This window comes from Grampus griseus (genome assembly GCF_964374135.1).
Source record: "Grampus griseus genome assembly, chromosome: 4".
In the NCBI taxonomy this organism is placed as follows: domain Eukaryota; kingdom Metazoa; phylum Chordata; class Mammalia; order Artiodactyla; family Delphinidae; genus Grampus; species Grampus griseus.
This window is the reverse complement of record NC_138997.1, coordinates 78,782,131-78,806,137: the sequence shown is the minus strand read 5'-3', so window position 1 is coordinate 78,806,137 and position 24,007 is coordinate 78,782,131. Positions and strand designations below refer to the sequence as shown.

The following is a 24,007-nucleotide window of genomic DNA, read 5'->3' as shown; positions in this document are numbered from 1 at the left end:
GGTTTAAAGTTTTGACATAAATATCTTCCCTATAGGTAATAAAAGGATGACTGATAAGGTGATATGGGAATGGTATCCATCTCAGTGGTCTTCCTCCCCAAAACCCATAACCCCAGTCTAACCATGAGAAAAATATCAGACCAACCCAAATGGGGATACAGGATACCTGACCAGTACTTCTGAACACTGTCAAGGAAAGTCTGAGAAATGAGGAAAGTCCAGAAGAAGCTTAAGAGAAATGACTGCAATATGGTATCCTGGACGGATCTTGGAACAGAAAAAGTACATTAGTGGAAAACTGATGAAACCCAAATAAAACCTGAAGTTTAGTTAGTGGTAGTGTACCAGTGTTTGTTCATTAGTCGTGATAAATGGTACTAACCACTGGTTAGTAATATAAAATACAGCATACAAGTTATACTGGAACTCTCGGGACTATCTTTGCAATGTTCTGTAAATCTAAAAACTATTTTAAAATAAAAAGTTTACTTGAAAGCTAGAATGATGGACGATAAACATAAAATAGAACGTAATGCAAAGATACTATAAAATAGGCAAGGAAACACAGACGTTATTAATAAATATTAAATGTCAGCCCCCCAGTTGAAGTATTGGTATCCATAAATGGCAGGATACCAGTGAGTCAGTGGGCCTATCAGTCTAATAAACTCTTATAAATGATGAATTGGCTATAAACACTGTGTTTTATAGCATTTGAAAATTCCAAACAGTAAATCCACACACGAGGTTTCTGCTCACATATTTCATGATCCCTGTTTTTAGAATCTGCCCAAAGAAATATTTCATGTCCTTTAGGGAGGTTTAATAAAAGACAACAGGTGGGAAATGGGTTTTGCAGTAGCATGAATGGCTGTAACCATAAATACTAGTACCTCAGAATTATCCCAGCAGAGGATTGTAAACACATTAATCACCCAACAGTGGAGAAATTCCATCCTCAGGTGTCATCTCAATTTCAGGCACAAAAATTAAATGCTTCCATTTAAATTCAAAACCCTGAATGGATATGATGATCCTTTATTTTCATGGGGAATCATGGAGTGAGTTCATCAGTTTCCTCATCTATAAAATGGGGTTGATAAACCTTATCTCAGTATCGTGGGATTAAATGAGATAATATGTGTAAAATGCCTAATATGGTGGATGGTACATCGTCTGTTTTCAAGAAATTGTAGCTGTGCTTTTTATTTATTATATTCATGATTATTCTGATGGCCTTAAAATTTCAGAACTAGGGGCTATTTAGAGATTTTTTTTAATTTTTAAAATTTTTATATTTTTATATTTTAATTTTATTGGAGTATAGTTGGAGTACAGTGTTGTGTTAGTTTCAGGTGTAGAGCAAAGTGATTCACTTATACATATACATATATTCATTCTTTTTCAGATTCTTTTCTCGTATAGGTTATCACAGAATATTGTTACAAATGAGGAAACAGAGTCTCAGAGGGCAATGACTTGCCTGGGGTCACAAGGCTACTTTCTTCCAGAAAGAAGGGACTTGAACTCTCCTCCCTCAGGTCCTGCTGGGTCCTGTTCCAAATGCAGGTTTACTGATGGTATTGGGTGCCAACTATGCAGCAGCAGCTGTCACAAAGCTCTCCTGCAGAATCACACTGGGCACCTCTATGTCTTGGGGATTCTGTCCCCCTTCCTCAGTGGGAGCAGAACTCCCCGCCTCCCTCCCCAATAGGTGTGGCAATCACGCTCTCTTCCAGTTAGTTCTCTTTCACTGCATCAGCATTTCAGCTGCTGCAGCCTGCTTGGGGCAGAGCTGGGTTTGCTGTGCTGAGGACAGTTTTGGAAAAGAGGATGTAAGGGCGCTTCGGCTGCTGTGTACAGGCTGACTGTGGGAGCACCCAGGAGAGATGCCCCACCCACCTCCCAAGTGTGGGTATGCTGGAGTTTTATGTGGAATATGAGGCCGTGTAGGGGTAAGTAAAATCCATTATGAAAAAAATGCACAATGATGGGTGTCCATGAGTGAAGGAAGGAAGCTATTTAGATTTCATCCCTTGTTTTTATTTTTAAAGGTCCTTTTTATACACTATGGTATGGCTAAAATACACCAAAATTACTTTTCTATGGAGTTTACCTTGTTCCTTGATATTTTTAACCACCTGTTGCTTTTAATTAAGACTTTTTTATTCTCTAAGGAAAGCCATTGTTTTTTCTTTTGGGGTATGTCACGGAAGGCACATAGGCACATGAGTCAAAATAAAGAGGATTTTTGATAATTTTGTGAATTAGAAGCAACTCTGCTACATTTAAAGATGTATTCCTCAGCAGCACATGGTGTCCTGGGGAAAATGCGACTGCATAGCTTGAAGTGCTGTTCTACCTGAGCCCCCCTCACGTTCTGCTCCTTTCCACCACCCCTGTTACTTTCTGAAAATCTCCATTTCTTAAAATGAGGAGGGAAAGAACTGAGGAGAAAATTGAGGGGGGATGGAGGGGGGCAGTGAGTCTGGGGTCATGGGCTGCACATCCCAGCCTAGCCTACTCTTGTCCTTCAAAGCCAATATTTACTGCAGGCTAGGGAAGTAGTGGAAGTTATTTCTGGACAATTCTCTAATAAAGTCCCGTTAGAACTGTCCTAATGCTAACGCTGGTTATCTAGAGGAAGGAAATTTTCCTAAGTCAAATTTATGAGGCTGGGTTGAAAATGAAGCTGAAACAGAGCCTGGCAAATCCCCATGGCAAAATGATTCATCTTCATGGAGTTGGAAAGTCTATTTTTATCACCTTTATTCAGCCAGCTCCTCATTTTTATTCCCTCACTGAACAACTGCTATTTCCTTTATGGTGCTGAATAGACCAAATGTCTCAGGAGTCTGAGCTTCTCTTTGGGCTGTTCCCAGCAGGGCTGATTCAGCAGCCTCGGGGAGAAGGGGATTGTTCTGCATGGCATGGGTGGGTGCAGAGCAAAGTGAAGGTCAGATCACACAGAGGCTGCACACTTTCGCTCAGGAATTCTGCCAGGGGTACGTGCCACTTCCACTCTCCTGCCTTTTGTGTCAGGTGTGTAGAGGGTGATTGGGTGACCATAATTCTTCTTGCCTGGAAGAACTTTCCAAGTGTGGGAAGAAGGGGCAAGAATCCAGTACCCTCCGTGTGGCTTGACTTTTGACTGTTAAGCAAGGCGTGAAAAGGTTGCCAATACATTTGGTCTAATAATAGAGCAGAAACCCTATTTTATTCATTTCCCTGTTTCCGTTTAGGTCTCTACCTGTGCCGTTCCAGGCTGCTGCATATTCCCACTGGCTCTTGCTAGAGTCCCATGTAATGCTGAGAGGATTAGTGATTGTTTTCAGTAAGAAAGTGTAAAAGACTGAGATAAAGAAAAAGAACGAATTCTCACTAAATTTCCTTGTCCAACAGATTCTGCATGCTTACTGTTTGAGAGATACGGCAAAGGGCGACTAGGAAAGCAGAAGGAATGTTGACTCTATACAGACAGTATTCATGGCTGTGGCGGGTATTTTTGGCATCTGGCGCGTAGTAGGCACTCAATAAATATTTTACTGAATGAATGGCATCAGTTAGCCTTCTTAACAGCTGTCCTTCAGGAGGCAGTGCAGGGGGGTCATTAGGAGCTGGCATTCTGGAGTCAGACGGCCTAAATTCTGGATTTGCAACTTCTTAGCTGTGTGCTCTTTGGCAGGTTACGCAGTCATTTGAGGCCTTTGTTTCCTAGTCTGTAAAATGGGACTAATATAGTAACTATCCTATATGGTTTTCATGAAGAGTACATTAGTTAATATAGGTAAAGAGCCTAGAATTTTTCCTGTAATAAAGTTCAAGATATGAAGAGGAAAAAAAGCAGGAGGAGGTGGTGGAGGAGGACTGGTTATTGGAATGAATTGGGGAACTTTTGAGATTTCGAACCTATCTTTTTGGTTCATTCACTCGCTTAAACCATGATTCCAGTGATTTACAAATCTTCCTTTGTTCAATAGAGAAAATAATTTAAGAATAAAATGAAATTTAGAGAAAAAATGACTTCCAATCTCTCAAAAAACAGTTATTGAACTCCTGCTGTGTGCCAGGTACCAAACTAAACGTTGGCTATTGAGTGTTGAAACTAACAGTCGTCGTTCTTGCCTTAGTGGATGCTACAGTCTAGACTCTGTTAAGCACTATGAATTTATTGACTCAGTGAACACAGCTGCTGTGTTTCTTTTTCTCTATGTTGAGTAGACGTAAAAGGATGATACTTTCAAACTTAGCTTCCAGCAGTGAGCGAGGGGTGAGGAAGTAGAGGGAGAGTCGTGTGTGTATGGAGTGGCGTATAGAGCCCAACTCTACAGTAATATAAAGGTAGTGAAAGATAAGTAGCGTGGGCATTGGGTTGACCCGTGAAACTGGAGGGACACCCAAAGTAGTGATGTGTATAATCAACCTCTGACATGTAAAGGAGCGCAGGTAAGGAGTAAAAGAATGAGAGAACCAAAGCAGTTATAAAGATGGGAGGTAAGAGTCATAAGATCCTGAGTCCCCACGCCCAACTTTGAGAGTGTAGAGTGAAAAAGCCTGGATTTCTTCGAGGTCGTCTTCTCTTTTTAGCTCCTGGTACTGCCATGGCAGGTGGGCTTCTGTTTGGTCTTTTTCAGAACCTGGAGCTTCACATCTCTTGGAAATACAAGGATGTGTGTGAACTGCTGGTCTCCATCTGGTTTTGCCGGTCTGTGGAATGTTCTGATATTTTAATGTGGTGAATCTCTTTTATTTTATTTTTTTTTTTACTTTGGGGAACAACAGTGATCTGAGACCTGCCCCTTACACCATTCACTCACTTTTGTCATATCTGTTTTTGAGGAGCAGTTTTAACCTCAGGTGCCTTATAGCCCAGAGGCAGTAAGTCACCAGTGTGAATTGTAGAATGGGATAATTAGTAATCTTTCATTCTGCTTTCATCTGTGTTGCTGGATTAATTCCTGGGGTCTCTGTTTTCTGGAAGCAGTCATTTCTTCCACAGCAGCCATCTATGAAGAAACGGAGCTTACGAAATGACTGGGGCATGTTTTACACGGCTGTATTCAGTTCCTTCTGTTTGATTCCCATGTAAGCTTTGGCAGTGATTCCCACAGCGTTCCTGTGGGTGGTGCCAGGGAATGATTTTGGTAAACAGCCCCCTGGCTGTTGTTGGCTGGGTCTCTGCAAATACCATAAAAGACACAACTTGAAAAGTCTCTGAGGTTTCCCTGCCCTTCCTAGAGCTGCCCCAGCCATACTGTGGTGTGAGCAGTGGTCGGGAACTGGTCTGCTTGCTGGCTTCTTCTTGGCTGCCCTGTGATGGAGTGAAGTTCTGACCGCATCGAGTTTCCTCTCCTCTTATTACACATCCTGGGATTTTCATTCTAGCCCTGAGTCTGCTGAAGTCATTGTGATAGAATCTCATTGCCTCTTTGTCATTTCTATTTCAAGTTTTCACTCCCAGAATAACCAGCCTTGAAGTTCTCAATTTATTGATTTTATCCAGGCTGTCGCTGCTGCATTTTGCTTTTAGGAATATGCACAAGCTTAGTAAATTCCTAGATATAAATGGATATGGATATATATATTCTATAGATGTAAATATGTGTGTATATATATATTTTTTTTCCTGAGAAGATTCTAATGGTAAGACGTTTTTGCTCTCAAACTATTCAACCAAGGTGATTGAAGATGAAAATATGTGAATTAAGCAGTAAAAATTCCTACAAAAAAGAAAGTCCTAAGAGAAAAATAGATTTAAATAGATTTGTTAAAAACAAAAAAGAAAGAAAAAAAGGAAGGAAGGAAGAAAGAAAAAAAGAAAGATCTGATTGTCTGGCAACCGAGCATCCCTTTGTTTCCTGACTCCTTTTTTTTTCTTCATTTTTTGCTCTTAAATAGCATTTGCTACCTATTTCCTGAAGTTGACCTATTTTCCCTGTTTCTCTCTTCTTCTATTGCCGTAAAACTAGTATTTATACAGTTTATTGCCACATTGATATTTCAGTTGTATCCAGAAATCCATCCCATCTAATACATTCTATTATACTGTGAGCAAAACTGATACAGATATTTTCTTATGTCAGAGGAGCGTCTTCCATCAGTGCAGGTATTAACAGTTAAGAGAGAAACTTACTATAGTGTGTTTATATGAATTAACTTCAACACATTGAAAATAAGGACTAAATCAATTATAAAATATTCCTCACATTATTGTTAAAGAATTAATCTGTTTTGATGATGGCAAAACTGATTAGTAAATATAATGGTCAAGGGATCAGTTGACTTTCAAGAAATAATTAACTGGCTTATCTTTATTGGTAAATAACACGTTGGTTCGAAGAAAGCTAATTGCAGAGAGTTTGTGATTTGTGAGGGAGAGAAGAGTTTCAGGGGTTAATTCTATTGGTGGATCCAGCAGTTCCTTCCCCAGTGAGCAGTATTTGTCCCTAAGACAAGTGTTATCTTTCAAGGCACAGAATATCTAACTCAGCTAAAAGTATTTAGTTTTTACTATATATATACATATTATGTATTTTAATAGAAATATGTTAAACTATGTAGATTTAAATATAAAAACATAAAACATATGAAATACATTTGAGTGTGGTATTAGGGACATCTTTGAACTACTGCATAGGTAGTGTTTCATCCCTGAAAGAACTAGTATTTAAGAAACTTGGATTTTTCATGAAATTTACTCAAGCAGGACAACAGGCCAAGTTTAAAATATATGACAATTAAACCCTAGGTTTATTTTGTCCCAAATTGGAGCCCTCTTCTTTTCCTTGAGCCTAGGATCAAGGCTGGCATGCTACCCAGTAGACTGAAATGTATTTTTGTGGTCACTCTGTCTGCATTATAAGCACGATTAATTGGATGGCATATAAAGGAAACGTCACAATTTTCTTTTTCTCTCCAGATCTCAGCTCCCCTGACAGGCACTCTGAGTCCCAGAGCAGTGTTATACTCCAGGGTCCTGACATCTTTGCCAGGTTTCTCTTAAAAAACAAAGGCGTTTCACCTATTTTGTGATAGATTTTTATCCCTTGGTGGAAAGATGTTACTGTACCTTAAGTGAATGCTCACGCCATCATTTCACAGATCCTAGTGGCTGTTTTTCTTTTGCATGGGTGACAGATTTAGGGGTCATGTTGACAAGACTGCCATGGAAATATTCTTTCTCCAGATGTTTACTTCTGCATTTTTATCTGAAATTCAATCTTTCCACCTATGGGCACGCTTTCCCGCAACAAACAGCACAATGAACTCTTGTTACTGTACTTCTGACTCCCCACCGTTGCCCCTCCAGCCCCCTCAGCTCCAAGCCTGTGATTATGCTGGATGCTTTCTGTTATGCTTTGGTTTGCAGTGGGCCAGCTGAAAGATAAACAGCTATTAAATAAATCTAAGACCCTTTTTAGAACAAATAGAGCTGTTGAAAGAGTTTAAGAACATAGTGGCTCCTTGAAAAGATTGTCAACATTCTTGAACCCTTTGACTGAAAGTGAATTTTCTTCTGTGTGTGTGTGTGTATATACCGAAACTTATTTAAAAAAAGAACCTGAGTAGCAAGATATTCGAAGCCTTTTGTGTTCTTAACCTTGCAGTGTTTTTCTTGGCAGGACTTGAAAAAAACTTAGCTGTCATCTACTTTCTGCTCCTGTTGAGGGGAGAAGTTGGGACTGGGAGACTCTGGGGTGGCAGGGAGAAGCCCACAGAGGAGAGGGGAGCCCAGGAGCTGCTGGGTGCCGAGGGTTTATATCGTTATTCCACTGCATTCACCCTGCTCCCCAAGGCCAAGTCTTTCTTTTCTTTTTATATTTTCTCATACGCCTCCACTGCTGTGGGGCTGGAACACTGGAGCTTACCCTGGACCACACACATCTCCTGTTGTCACCAGGTTCATCTCTGACACTGGATGAGCCCTACTGCCTTTAGGATGGCGATGCTTCCTAGGGGGGGCTCATTTATTTGTGCTGGGGCAGCTGATTAGGACCCCGCACTCTTGGCTGTCATGGATTCAGCTTTGTGGCACTCCCCAGCTTGCCTAAGTTACCTCTTGGGTCCTTGCTCTAAACTCCAATTGCCAGGTAGTCAAGATGCAGCAATTTGAACTGGTCTCTCTTCCCTCTTCTGTCTTTCTTGTTTCCATTCTGAAAACAACCTCTTTGAACTGGCAAATGCCTACGGGAACTTTGACGTCATAAGACAGGTTACTTTACTCCTTTGTATAACCTCAGAGTTACTGCCAATATAAGGGGGAAACAGATTTTGTTCATCATCCTGAACTGCAGTATGATGTGAGTTGGAATGCTGAGACCAACTTAGAGATATTTTTAGCAAAATGAAATATTTTGATGCATATCTCTCACCTGAAATTTTTCCCAGATTTGCTATTTCTAGCTTCTTAGCAGCTTCACAAAGGGGTATTGTTTTTGAGTCGGAAGAGAAAAATATTTTTATTTCCTGCCCTTGACGACTAGTGGAATTGATAAAAAGCATCAAGGCTCTTTGAATTCTGGGTCTCCCACCAAAAAACCAGAAAAACAAAAACAAAAAAAACCAAACCATTATGTAAGAAAAAACTTGAGTGGTTTTTTCCTGTTTGTCAGTATGAGGGGAGAGTTACTGTGGAAAGTGAGGGGCAGTCATCCGCAGGAATGGAAAACAAAGAGCTTTGCTAAGAAAATTGTAGCAAGAGGGATTGGGGAGCTGCCATGTCATCTGGCTCTAAATTTAACATTGACTTTGACGGATGGCTTTAACTTTCCCTCCCCAGGTTAGTTCAAAGGCTTCTTTACTCATCTATATCCCTGAAAAGAAACTGTTGCAAATTGAGTTGAAGGGTATTGGAGCTACAGTGTGTTTTATTAAATGGTTATTTAATCAATAAATGAGTGACTGATAATTTCTTATGGTTGATCAGAAAATCTTAATTTAAAAAGTCACAGGTTTGACTCTTCAAAAAGTTAAGTAAACACAGAGCTTATGTAGGTAAGCAGTTGGAAGACAAAATAATGCATTCAGTCAAGAATATCTATTTCATTTCATACTTATTTGGTATTTTAATTTTTTTGGCCACAGTTTAAACGGCCCCACTGTTATGTTGGTTAAATTTGCCGACATGAAGTATTAACAATGGACTGAAAGCTTTACAAAAAATAAGGAATTATTCCTACTTGGCTTACCTTTTTATTCATTCACTTAGATTTCCCAGACTTTGTCAATAGATTTCTGTGCAGTTATATGGTGATATGTTGTTATCTGCATAGAAGACTGCCTGCTACGTAGAGTAGAAAGACGCCCTCACTCCTTTCTATTTTTTTAAATAAAAAATCCCTGGGAGACATTGTTTGTGTTGTTCTGTTACACTTGTCTGTCCATGGATGAAATCAACATGTTGACTGTTATTTCTCAACTTTCTTTGTGCTGCTTCCCCTAACCCTCCTCACTCAGTTTCCTTACTCCTGAATCTTTCAGGTACTTTCAGCACGCTCTTTCCTTGCCTGATTTACTGTTCCACTACATGGCATTCCAGGCAATGGACAGATTGCTTCCGCTGTGATAGATGATGGCACTGAAATAGTAGTGAGCTTTAGTATAATTGGAGCAAAAATTGCTCTCCTGGGTCAGCCCCATTCTTCCTCCACTCAACGGTGTGTTCTGTTAGCCACAGAAATGCCAAGGGTTTCCCCTCCCCCTATCTATAGGAATTCCTTAAGGTCTTCACTATAGTATTTATATCTCCTTGTCAGTTTGGGCCTTTAACACTGGAAGAGTCAAAGATTTGCAAATGGATTTTTTTTTTTTTGCACTTTCTCCTTTCTATTCTTCTTTTTAAATTTTTTGAGGTAACTGACATATAACATTATGTTAGTTTCAGGTACAGGACAAAATGATTCAATATTTGTATACATTGAAAAATGATCACCACAATAAGTCGAGTTAACATTCATCACCACACAGTTACAGAATTTTTTTTTCTCGTGATGAGAACTTTGAAGATCAACTCTCTCAGCAACTTTCGAATATGCCGTACAGTATTGTTAACTACAGTCACCATGTTGTGTATACATCCCTATGACTTATTTATCTTAGAGCTGGAAATCGGTGCCTTTTGACCCCTTCATTCATTTTGCCCACCGCCCCCCCACCATCCCCTGCCTCTGGCAACCACCGATGCTGTTATTCTTAAAGACGTCATAGAGGCCCAGATTTATCTCCTGGTTTGGCCACTTTCCAGCTAGGTGACCTTGGGCCAGTTATTTAACCTTTTCTAAGCTTCAGCTTTCTCATCTGTAAAATGAGAATGAACTACAGTACTGACCTCATAAGACTGTTATAAAGATTAAATGAACTTACGCAGGTACATTAGAATGTTTGCCTGGAGCATGGTACATGCTCAGGAAAATGTAGCGGTGGTAATGGTTCTGATGCAAGTGCTAATGTCACTCACAGCCTTCTGGAAACCTCTACTTTCTCATCTGTAAAGTGGCATAATAATGGTACCTAACTCATTGACTTGTGAGGAATAAAGGTACATGGATCAACTCGGTGTCTTTTCTGGCATCCTATAAGCTCTCAGTGAGCGGAGGAGGAGAGTTCTGCAATTATATAGATTCATTATACTTCTCCTGTTTATCTCTACTCTTTGTTTAAGGCATATACTTAAGCCATAAACCCATCCATGAGGACCTGAAACTAAACTAACCAAGTCATTATGAGCAAGCCCACTTGCTCTGTTTCTAATTCCTCGTCATAAAATGACAGTGTTGAACTAAATGCTCTGAATAGTTTCTTCCTTTAAAGTATTTGAGCCCTCCATCACTCAACTCAATTTTGAAAAATACCTGTTAATGAGAAACTCATCTGAAAGAACTTCTTTGCCTTCTACCACCAAAGACCTTACTAAATTAATCGCTTTAGGCCCCTAGTAAATTTTCTCTTATTTAAAAACTCAGGCTGTTTTGTTTATATGATTAATGACTTCATCAAGTGGCCCCGTCCAAAAGAGTAACTGATCAGTCTATAATTCTCCAAAGCCATTCTTATTTCTCATGCTTATATTTTTAGTCTATAAACCCTTTGCCAGTTTCACCAAAAATTAAATCCTGATGCCTTGCAGATATACCTCATTTTGAGGAATAGGATTCAATTTTGTCTCTTTGCCAGTGGCTGCTCTCCCTTTGCTCTACCCCCAAAATCCTCATCCAGTTTTTTCCATTTGGAGAGTAGACATGAAAAACTGGTTTCCATTACAATCTCATCACCCCTGAGGCAGAAAGACTAAGTATGCCATGTGTTTTCAGGCTAAGAACTTTGGACTGCAAGCCCGAAGACCTGCGTTGCAGTCCAGGCTCTGCCCCCAAAGCAGAGGGACTTTGGACAGTGTGCTGACTGTTGCTTTAGTCCTTAGTGTTCCCATCCGTCAGATGAAAGATAGAACAGAATGGACTTGAGGACACGGAGGCCGGGGGGTGGAGGGGGAGCTGGGACGAAGTGAGAGAATAGCACTGACATATATACACTACCAAATGTAAAATAGATAGCTAGTGGGAAGCAGCTGCATAGCACAGGGAGATCAGCTCGGTGCTTTGTGACCACCTAGAGGGGTGGGATAGGGAGGGTGGGAGGGAGACGCAAGAGGGAAAAGATATGGGGATATATGTATATGTATAACTGATTCACTTTGTTATACAGTAGAAACTAACACAGCAATGTAAAGCAATTATACTCCAATAAAGGTGTTAAAAAAAAAAGAAGATAAGACAGAATGATTCCTAAGATTTTTCTTCCAGTGAAGCTTTATGGTCCCTATCCCTTCCCGTTTGGTCCCATACTGGTTTTTTTTTTTTTTTTGCGGTACACAGGCCTCTCACTGTTGTGGCCTCTCCCGTTGCGGAGCACAGGCTCCGGACGCGCAGGCTCGGCGGCCATGGCTCACGGGCCCAGCCGCTCCGCGGCATGTGGGATCTTCCCGGACCGGGGCACGAACCCGTGTCCCCTGCATCGGCAGGCAGACTGTCAACCACTGCGCCACCAGGGAAGCCCTGTTTTTGTTTTTGTTTTTTTGGCTTATTTTTATTTTTTGTTGTTGAGGTATAATTGACATACAACATTATATTAGTTTCAGGTGTACAACATAGTGATTTGATTTTGTATATATTACAACATGATCACCTCAGTAAGTCTGGTTAACATCTGTCACCACATATACTTGTAGAATTTTTTTTCTTGTGATGAGAACTTTTAAGATCTACTCTTTTAGAAACTTTCAAATATGCCATACAGTATTATTAACTATAGTCACCATGTTGTACATGACATCCCCATGACTTACTTACTTATTTTAAAACTGGAAGTTTGAACCTTTTGACCCCCTTCACCCATTTTGCCCCACCCCCTGCCTTTGCAACCATCAATCTGTTTGCTGTATCTGTGAGCTTTTTTTAAAAAAAATTTCACATGTAAGTGAGATCAAATGGGACTTGCCTTTTTCTGTCTGACTTATTTCACTTAGCCTAAAGTCCTCGAGGTCCATCCATGTTTTCACAAATGGCATTCTTTTTTATGGCTGAGTAATATTCTATCATATACATGTACCACATTTGCTTTATCCATTCTTCCGCTGATGAACACTTAGGTTGTTTTCACATTTTGGCTATTATAAATCATGCTGCAGTGAACATGGGGGTGCATATATCTTTTCAAGTTAGTGTTTCATTTTCTTTGGCTAAGTACCCAGAAATGGAATTGCTGGGTCACATGGTAGTTCTATTTTCATTTTTTTGAGCAACGACCGTACTATTTTCTATAGTGACTACACCAATTTACAATTCCACCAGCAGTGCACGAGGGTTTCTTTTTCTCCACATCCTTGCCAACACTCGTTACTTGTTGTCTTTTTGATGATAGCCCTTTTGAGAGGTGTGAGGTGATAGCTCACTGTGGTTTTGATGTGCATTTTCCTGATATTAGTGATGTCAAGCATAATTTTCATACGGTTAATATTAACTACCACTTATTCAGACATTACTCTGATAACTTAACATTAATTGAGTGCTCATTGTATGCTAAGTACTTTACATCTATAAATAACATCTATAAATTTACATCTCCCCATAGTAACCCAACAAGGTAGATGCAACTAGTATCCTTTTATAGATGAGGAAACTGAGACACAGGGATGGTAGGTATGTGTTCAAGGTGAATGAGGGATCAGGTGAACGAGGGATCAAGCTTGAATTTGAACCCAGAGTCTGATGCCATACCCTTGCCCTTAGTCATTTTATTATACAACATTCCTAAGCACTTAATTTTTTTCCCTTTTCCTTCCTACAACACAGGGAAGGATAGAATAATATCCTTGTTTTAGAAATGAAGAAACTAAGCACAGAGAGGTTAAACATTTGGCCAAAGTAACCCAGCTGGTTAGATAAAGTATCCCTGCTAGTTAGCTAGCTAGACAGAGCTGGGATTCAAATCCAAGCCTGGCTCTGAACCACCACATCCCATGGCCTGAGTGGATTTCTCACTATTCCCACAGGTACCTTTGTGATTAGTGAAAAGCTAAGTTATGGTACATTTTAAAAAGAAGGATACTTTTTCTTTTTAACACATAAGGTAGAGGCTTTTAAGCACTAAGAGATCAGATTTGCTTGAAGAGTAAGGTATGAGTCACTTTGTAATCAACACGTTATTTATTTGCAAATAGAGTCTTTTTATTTAGTAAGATATTACAGTTTAATCGGTTCCTGTCTGATTTGTCTTTATGCCAAATAATGCTATCTGATTTAATAAAACCTCACCATGTACCCGAATTGCTAAAGAGGTCAGACTTCACCCCCAGCATCCTCAGTGCAGCTCTGATTACTTATGTCCTCAGTTCTTCACTCTGCTGCTTAAACATCTATTTCCTGTTTATAGGAAGGTGAGACCCAAAATTTTATATAGAATCTAACTGGTTAATTTTTATTGTATGTCTGACATGTAGTAGGAACTCAATTAATGCCTATTGACTGACTTAATAAGGAAAAATAATTTGATACCCCTATCTTATTTTACTCTCCTAGGCATTAAAAAAAAATGAGTCTTTAACTTTCTAAATGACCTGGAGTGGATGGCTCAAGGCATTCTCATCTCACCATCTCTGGGTGCATTGGGTTGGAATCAACCACGCACCACTTGATCTGAAATTCTAACTAGGAGTTGACAGGAAGTGGGCAGGAATTGTTACTTTGCTTTTTATTGTTTATATAAATATTAAGTGCCATGGCAACAAAAAACTAACAGCCAGATGAAGAATGGAAACATATGGAAAAGTGGAAGACTATGTTAAAAAAGAGGATATTTGAAAGAAATGCTTCATTTGGCTTATCTCAGTATGAGTGTATTGTTTCATTTGGTTTATCATGGTATGAATGTATTGCTAACATGGTTTATTCTGTTGTGAGGAAAAACAAAGATGTCATTGGGGGGGAAAATAAAAGCTTTGATCATGGAAAATATCAATGTAACTAAAGAATAAATATCTTATTTAATTTCTATATTTGGGGCACAAACTTGATTCTGAGTTTCCTGGCAGCCACAGTAAAAAGGAAAACATGATTAATTATTAAGGTTTTCACTTCCATGAAACACAATCATATTAATTTATTTTGAGGAAACAGTCTATTCTTAACATCTAGGTTTAGAAGATAAAATTCCTTTTATAAGTCTTTCTGTAGGAGACTAACTCTTTGATTCCAAATACTCAGCGTGTTTCTTCTATCTTTCTACCTACGTGAAAGGAAATTGACAACATTCAAGATGAGAAGCAAATTTTTGAAGTCATTGTTGGGTTAGTTGTACAATTAGTTAAGAATACAGATGGCCTGTGGGAGAAAATGTGTCTTTTATCTCTTCATCACTGTCGATAGGGTTCATGAGTTTGGTTGAACTTTGAATCATGAATGTCTATAATAGCTCTACCATACATTGCCAGGCTCATTAGAGACCATGCAAAACAGTGCTTGATCCTTGAAATTTCCAAAAGGAGTCACTTGGGACAAAGTAATCCTAGTAAGATCTACTTTTCTTTTTCTTTTCTTTAATCACACAGCAAAGTGATTCAGTTATACATATACATATATTCATTCTTTTTTTAGATTTTTTTTCTGGTATAGGTTATCACAGAATATTGAGTAGAGTTCACTGTGCTACACAGTAGGTCCTTGTTGGTTATCTATCTTATATATAGTAGTGTGTGTATGGTCATCCCAAGCTCCTGATTTATCCCTACCCCCAATATTTCCCCTTTGGTAACCATAAGTTTGTTTTCGATATCTGTAAGTCTGTTTCTGTTTTGTATGTAAGTCCTCCAAAGAAGACATACAGATGGCCAAAAAGCACATGAAAAGCTGCTCAACATCACTAATTATCAGAGAAATGCAAACCAAAACTACAATGAGGTATCACCTCACACTGGTCAGAATGGCCATCATCAAAAAGTCTACAAACAATAAATGCTGGAGTGGGTGTGGAGAAAAGGGAACCCTCTTGCACTGTTGGTGAGAATGTAAATTGGTGCAGCCTCTATGGAGAACAGTATGGAGGTTCCTTCAAAAACTTTAGGATCTACTTTTTTTTATGCAACTGTATCATAAAATTAAAAGTTACTCGTATCGAATCAAAATGATCACTACTGAGAATCTTCCAGGGACAGTCTGTTTGCTAGCATTGGGCAGTAGAAGGACACAAATATGAGATAAAATTAGAGGGCAAATATGGAGCAGGGGTCGGCACACTATGGCCTGTTGGCCAAAACCAGCCTGCTGCCTTTTTATCATGGCCTGCAAGCTAAGAATGTTTTTTTATGTCTTTACAATGGTTGAAAGAAATTTAAAGGATAATAATATTTTGTAACACATGAAAATTAAATGAAATTCTTATTTCAGTATCTATAAGTCAAGTTATACTGGAATACACTCATGCTCATTCATTTACATAATATCTATGACTACATATGGCCCATAAAGCCTAAAATATGCACCTTTAATAAAAAAATTTGCCGACTCCTGTTATGGTGGAGAGAGTACTTTCCATGTGTTCATGAGCTGTGTGAAGAGTCTGGGAAAAGAAGAGCTGTCCTCTCTAAGGGCCAGGGCCCTCTGTCTGTGTGGCTCATCCCTTATATCCTCATGCATTGATCTTTAAAACATGGCATCTGTTAAGCCTGCGTCAGGATCCATCTGAGAGGAAGAATGTTCCAGAAGACTGGACTCATGAGCTTAAGGCCCAATATATTTATAAATGCCATCACCTTGCCCTTGAAGCATTTACCAGCTTTTGTTCTCTTGGAATCAGCATCTTTTCCTTGTTCCTTGCATCTCATTCCCCTAGGCTGCTTCTCACTAATTTGTAAAAATTATAAAAATGAATATTTTAGAGTTTTGTGCCATAAAATATTCAAATTACCCTACTTCTACTCCTCAGCCTGTTCTTTATTACACCTGTTCCTTTTCTCAGGAGCTTGGAAAATAGCTTTGCTAAATATTTTCTAAATATTTGGTTAGATATGTGTGGCTTTTTCCACCCAGTTTCAACAATTTACCCTCTTGGATTCAGGGACTGGGGACCAGCCTTGCCATCTTCCATTCATTTTTGGTTTAACAAATATTTATCGAATACCTACTATGTGCTAGATCCTGTACCATTATCTGAATGCGTAAGGATGAAAAAACAAAACAGATAAGGTCCCTGATCTAAGTGAGTTCTCAAGCTCTTCAATATTAAGCCAGGGCAGGCCCAATGCAGCAGCCTGAGCCTGGTGCAACTGTGATGGCGTCGTTGGCTTTGCTGGTTTCCAAGCTCAAATTCGGCAAAGCCCACTCATTTGATGGACGGTTCCAATCCTTAGAAAGCTCTAAGTTTCTAAGAGCCAAAAGTTTTCTTCTTGAGAGACACTAAGCATTTAAATCATCTCTTCTATTCTTATCTTCTAAGGAAATAGAACTATTTTGCTTCCTCTTATCTAAGATAGACCTTCCACTATTTCTCTTTGTATCAGTTAGCTATTGTTGCAATTAAGCCATGTAACAAACAAGCACAAAACCTCAGAGGTACGAAACAAGTGTTTGTTGCTCACACAACCAGGATGGTCAGCTTGGTGGGCTGCTGAGGTTGGTGGGACCCTCTTGTATGTGAGAGGGGTGGCCTGGCTGTCAGCCAAGGTGATGGGGGTAATCCATTGCTGCTCCACTTGTCTTCCTTACTCCTGTTAGCTATCCTAAGCATGTTCTCATGCTACCCAATTCCTTCTATTACCTCTGAGACTTAGTTCCTGGACTTCCACCATTACGTCAGAATTTTTCTTAAAATGTGCACCCACACCTGGACAACTCTCTTCTAGATGTGGCTTGACCAGTTGGAAGTGCAGAGGAATCATTATTTCTTATCCTCCAGACACATGGCCTCTGTTAATTGTTAAGTTGGGATCAGATGAAATGAGCTTATTTAGCAGATGAATTGCACAGTTGGCCCTCATCTCATGTCAGGCTTGAGAAAAGCAAAACCTCTCAGATCTTTTCCATATATACTGTGGCCAAGTCTCATCCATCCTGTTGAGCAAAATCTTTAGTCCTTGATCTGTGTCATTTGGGTTTTGTAAAGGGTCTTTGAAATACGGATTGAATTAACTAAGTTGGTTCATTCACTCAGTTCATATTTCTCATGTGCCTATGAGGTGCCAGGCACTGTGCAGGGGACAAAACATTGCCATAGTCCTTGCTCCTGTGTAATTTATGCTGTGATTGCAGCAGGGGAGGGTGGAGGCTGAAGATTTAGCAGTCAGGATTAAAAGACTTTATCGACTTTGTAGCATCTTTTTGCTATGGAAGCATCTCCATTCTATTTGGGAGCTCCTGTGGTTGATTAAAATTCCAGTCATTGCCATTTGATGGATATTTTGGTGAGATGTTGACACATCTGTTTGAACAAGGCATGAATAGTTAGCGGATGTGGAGCTGTTCACAGATTTCAAAAAGCAGGTTTCTGTTGGACACTGTGAACTTGATCGACATCACACTCATGGTGATGTTGATTCAGCAAGAGTTTCCTACTGTTTTCATGGAAAGCTCAAACATCTTTCCCTTGTGCCGCTAGATGGGCATAATGTGTGAAGAATTTTAGGCAAGGGAGCATGTTGTGAATCCTTAAGGCTATCTCAGAAGAGCCTCTGTCACTCACACGCCGGGTGTGCTTGCTCCAGAGCCAGTGAGACGCCTTCCTTTGATTCTGGGCTCCCAGTTAGCGGTGCCCTCAGTCTTGCCCTGACTCTAAAGCTGATCTGTAAGGACTATGAGGAAGCATTACCCTTCTTCAACTGACCCAATATTCAAATGCAAAACAAACCTAACCAAAGTTCTTCTTTCATTAATTCAACAAATATCAAGACTCTGCTAAGTGCTGGGAATGCATCAATAGGCAAAACAGACAAAACTCCTACCCTTGACGAGCTCGTATCCTAATGGGAAAACAGATACAACTACTAATAAAACTAATAAATAATAAAATTATAGTATATGTTAAGTGACCATAAAATATTCGGAGATATGGCTATAGGTTGTCCTGTGAAATAGAGTGGATGGTCCGTGTAGGCCTTCTTGAGAAGGTAATACTTGAGCAAAGATCTGAAATAAATAAATAAATATTGGGAAAATGTCATAACATGCAGAGATAACAGCCAGTATTGAAATCCCTGGGTCTATTTTTTGTGTCATTAGCTCTGCTACCAGCTGGCCAATAAAGTTCGCTAGCACTTTTGGAGCGCCCATGATCTACCCAGGCATTGGATACTTTACGTATAATCGTTGGGAATCTGCCTAGGAGGTAGGTTGTATTATCAATCCCCATTTATAGCTGAGGAAACTGAGACTCAGATTAATTAAGCAAAGTCCAAGTCCCATATCTTAAGTATCAGCTGAAATGGGATTTGAATCTATATGACTTTGAAACTCCAACTCCCAAAGCCTGAGCGTTTTCCCCCTTGCCTTGTGGTTTCCCTCATGTATGTGACCTTGGTGGGAACAGACTAGGGAATTACCCTTTGGGTCAGGCAGTCTGGGGAGTGGCCTTGGAACTAAGAGATCAGGTTTCTAAGAGAGAAAATTACATCACTCATACACTGTGCAAAATCTGCCTTAGGAGCCACTTTTTCCAGGAAACCTCCCCTGAATGACGCAAAGTATTTGGTCTGATTGTCCAGCTAGGTTAATAGAGCTCTTTGAATAACCTGTTTACTATGACGGCAGCCCTCCTGCATGGAATTCTGTTTATCTTTACTATCATTAGTGACTGTTGTTGGCGTATATCTCTGGTTAGTGATGGCTTGACAGCCTTGACACATAATAAACACAGAACTTAACTCGTGCTCTAATATTGCAAAGTATATCATCATGTGGGTTGTTATAAAGTGGTTCTCATTTTTTCCACAGCAACAATATGAGGATAGAGGAGTTGCCTGTGTTTATAAGGACTAGGCATCGAGTAGTCACCATGACCAACAATGTCATAAAAGCAAAAGTAAATGTAAAATTATGTTCCAAGCCTATAAAAAGGGTTATACCTGGAAGTCCCATGTACTATTCAGTGTACTTGTAGCACATTAAAAAAAAAAATACAGCTCCACTCATACATTTAGAATTTACAAGAGTCTAGGAGAGATGATTTGGAAAACTCAGGTCTCTTTTTTAAAAGATATCCAGATTTACAAGCAGCTCATGCAGCTCAATATCACAAAAACAAACAACCCAATCCAAAAATGGGCAGAAGACCTAAACAGACATTTCTCCAAAGAAGATGTACAGATGGCCAACAAACACATGAAAGGATGCTCAACATCACTAATCATTAGAGAAATGCAAATCAAAACTACAATGAGGTATCACCTCACACCAGTCAAACTGGCCATCATCAAAAAATCTACAAACAATAAATGCTGGAGAGGGTGTGGAGAAAAGGGAACCCTCTTGCACTGTTGGTGGGAATGTAAATTGATACAGCCACTATGGAGAACAGTATGGAGGTTCCTTAGAAAACTAGAAATAGAACTACGATATGACCCAGCAATCCCACTACTGGGCATATACCCTGAGAAAACCATAATTCAAAAAGGGTCATGTACCACAATGTTCATTGCAGCTCTATTTACAATAGCCAGGACATGGAAGCAACCTAAGTGTCCATCGACAGATGAATGGATAAAGAAGATGTGGCACATATATACAATGGACTATTACTCAGCCATAAAAAGAAATGAAATTGAGTTATTTGTAGTGAGGTGGATGGAGCTAGATTCTGTCATACAGAGTGAAGTAAGTCAGAAAGAGAAAAACAAATACCGTATGCCAACACATATATATGGCATCTAAAAAAAATAATAATAAAAGTTTCTGATGAACCTAGGGGCAGGACAGGAATAAAGACGGAGACATAGAGAATGGACTTGAGGACACGGGGAGGGGGAGGGGTAAGCTGGGAGGAAGTGAGAGAGTGGCATGACATGTATACACTACCAAAGGTAAAATAGATAGCTAGTGGGAAGCAGCGGCATAGCACAGGGAGATCAGCTCGGTGCTTTGTGACCACCTAGAGGGGTGGGATAGGGAGGGTGGGAGGAAGACGCAAGAGGTAGGGGATATGGGGATATATGTATATGGATAGCTGATTCACTTTGTTATACAGCAGAAACTAACAAACCGTTGTAAAGAAATTATACTCCAATAAAGATGTTTAACATTTTTTTAATTAAAAAATAAAAAGATATCCAAGGAAGTTTAAACTGATGCTTTTTCTTTCAATAAGCAACCCTAAATCAAACAAAGGCATTAAAGCATATATCTTAAAAAAATTATAGCTGCTATTGTGTGTGTATGTGTATACAAATAAAATGATGGTCTGAATCCTTAATAAGGTGTGACCAGCTGGGCAGAACCAGTACAATTTTAGTCACCAAGGTGCTAAAACATCACTGGAAATTTAAAATGTTGAGGAAAACTTGATTTAGTGGAATTCTCTCCAGGCCCTGCGTGCTTGGAAGGGATCCTTGGATATGCCCCATTGGGTGCAGGTGGCGTGGCAAATTGAAGCCCCGAGGGAGGTTCTAAACTACACTCCAGTGAAGGTGAGTCCATCAGTGTGAGGCTTTTATGGGGCTTCAGTTGTGAGCTTAAGATCTGAATAGAAATACTGAAGAGCTGAACTTGGAACCAACACATTCCCTTTTTCTAACCCTCCCCATGCTGAAGTCAACCTCCCCTAAAAATTGAGGTTCAACAGATAGGTTTTAAGTTTGCAGATTCTAACTTAACCTGACTGTGGTGTCCACACGTGCCAGCCTGGTGGTTTGAGTTCCTTAAGGACAACTCAAAGCCATCAAGTTTATTTAAAGCTTTAAGAATAGCTGGGGGACCAAGTTAAAAGCCACTCATAAATGATATATGTGCGTGAAGGGCACTCTTTGACATTTTGGTGACAACTCTTACACCGTTTCACTCTTCTCTGAAGAGTCATAAAAAATGAATACCGACATTTAACAACATAAAAGAGCTTCAAAACTCACCTCTCAGGTTTGTAAAGGCAGGAATGAGACAGCGTTGTCCTGCCTTCAGTCTTGTGGGAATTCCCTAAAGAAAGGATGAAGAGGGGCTGAGCCTTTGGCTAAGTAAATGGCTTGAAACAAATTAGGCAGTGATTTCTGATTATGCTCCTTCCCAGTTCAAATTCTTGTATTGGTTCCATTCCCAGCAAGATATAATCCATATTTTTTTTTTTTTTGAGGTACGCGGGCCTCTCACTGTTGTGGCCTCTCCCGTTGCGGAGCACAGGCTCTGGACGCGCAGGCTCAGCGGCCATGGCTCACGGGCCCAGCCGCTCCGCGGCATGTGGGATCTTCCCGGACCGGGGCGCGAACACGTGTCCCCTGCATCGGCAGGCGGACCCCCAACCACTGCGCCACCAGGGAAGCCCATAATCCATATTCTTTTCCACAGTCTTTTCCCATCCCCATTTCCTGCCCCCTCGTTCCTCCCCACCATCCAGTGCCCCTCTTTTTTCAGAGAAGAGGCAGGTGTGAAGCCCTGTTGGAGATCCAGCTCACATCACTCCTCTGAAGCCCCTGCTAGGCGCTTCCAACTGGGTGCCCACAGCCCTTTCACAGTTCTCTACAAGGACGTCAAGTACGTTTTATTTAGGAAAGTTGTGTTTGTATTTCTCCTCCTTGAGACGGTAAATTCTATAGAGTTTAGGGACCATTTGCTATCAATCCCTTCAGCGTGTGGCATAATTCTAACTAATGAATGATTTAATTAATGTTATAAATGCTGTAAAGAGGCAGTTTCCTATATATAATCTCGATGCAAGCACACTTTTTAATTAAAATTACTGGATTTTTCAGTGTTAACACTCATTTCAACAAACATGTCTTCACCATCTAGAATTATGATAAACATTGATCTACTGATGCAGACATTTAAGTTTGTCAAATGCATGTAGATTTTTTGGTTGTTTGGTTTATTTTGAATTACTCCCCAAAGCATCATTTTTGTAGTTGAAGAAAGATAAATCTTTTGTCTAGTTTAGCAGGGTAGTTCTGCAGGGCAGGGGTGTGGTTATGATGGTATGTGCTGGAAAGCAGGGTTTTAAAACTTTGTCTTAAATACAGTACTCTGAGAAGAGTAGGTTTTAAAATAAGATACTCTTGCTGTCGTTGCCACTAAAACATAATGAAAATAAATCGCAAGTCCAGCTTCAAGTCGTCTTACAGAAGCACCTTCAATTTCCTTCCTCTCTGTCTCAAGTGTTCCTTGGAGCCTGTGTCCTGTCCTTCTTCCTGCAATCCATGTCCCTGTGCCAGGGACTCCTAAGTATGGGCAGTCCCAACCTCTCTCCAGGGCTTTGTCTCCTTTTTTCCTGTGTTCCTGACAGTTCCTCAATTTCATTCCGTCAAAAACATAACTGGTCTCCACATCAGCATACCTTATTTCCCTTAATAACCATTTTCCCTTCATGGCAGCACCTTTTTCATCCATCTTTGCTTGAAGGCATTCCCAGTACTCACCCCTACACCCAGTCATTGCAAAGTCCTGTACATTCCACCCAAGTCCTCTCTCTCACATCCATCATCTCTTCCTTTCCATTCCTTCTGGCCTTTGTCAAAGCTCCTGTCACACAGTGGGGATTATGTTACTCTCTTGCCCCTTCAGAACAACATTGAAAGACTTCAGATTCCTTAAATTCTTTTCCAAGGCTTTCAAGACCCCACAAGTCTGCCTATAATTTACCTTGTATAATTATAAGGGCACAAGTGAAGGCAACACCCTGTTAACGATAAAAGTCCAGGCTTCTGAGGCATGTAGACATGAACAAAAACCTCGGTCCTCCCCTCCCTCAGATCTAGTCGCCCCCTCTCCAAGCTTCATCCTTATTACTCCCCTCTTTACTGGCTTTCCTGGGTTTGCGTACCAAACTATTCTGACTCGTTTCCTCTCCAGGATATTTCAGATCCATGAGAAGACACAAGTGGTGAGCTGGATCTGTAGAATTTGTCAGGCTCTTCAGACCCTGAATTGCTTAATCCAGCCAACCTAAAGGCAAAAGGAAAAGAAACAGGACTGTCTTAATATGGATTTAAATCCTTTGTAAATTACTCTTTCTTCCTGTCTCTCTCTCTCTCTCTCTCTGGTTTAGAAATACCATACTGAAATCTTGCTTCCTCGGCTGTATTTTCTTTTTTTCAGAACTGCATGGGTTTTTCTGTAGGTGTTAGAAAGTCTAGATTCCAATTAACTTTGCCACTGATTGCTTTGTAAATCTTGGTGAGTCAGGGCTGCTTCGTAAATGATGATGAAAATTTTTAAGTTCTTTGAGCATGGCAATGCGTGAGCAGAATACAGATAAACTAATTGGGATGTATAGTCACTGCACTTGTATGTGTGGTTTTGAGAAGAAGCCTGTAAATAAATACGGGGCT

The 24,007-nt window shown here is 40.0% G+C and overlaps 1 protein-coding gene across 9 annotated transcripts in view; it reads left to right on the top strand.

The window, feature by feature from the left end:
* The window catches only part of LIMCH1 (LIM and calponin homology domains 1), a 344,058-nt gene that overhangs the window by 180,802 nt on the left and 139,249 nt on the right, over positions 1-24,007 (top strand). The window contains exon 1 of one of the 9 annotated variants that reach the window (XM_082653746.1): positions 1,766-1,955. The exons of the other annotated variants lie outside the window; for them this stretch is intronic. The gene's annotated coding sequence lies outside the window, so the exon portion shown is untranslated. Of the gene's footprint in view, positions 1-1,765; positions 1,956-24,007 lie in introns of those variants that run through there. 9 annotated transcript variants of the gene reach the window in all.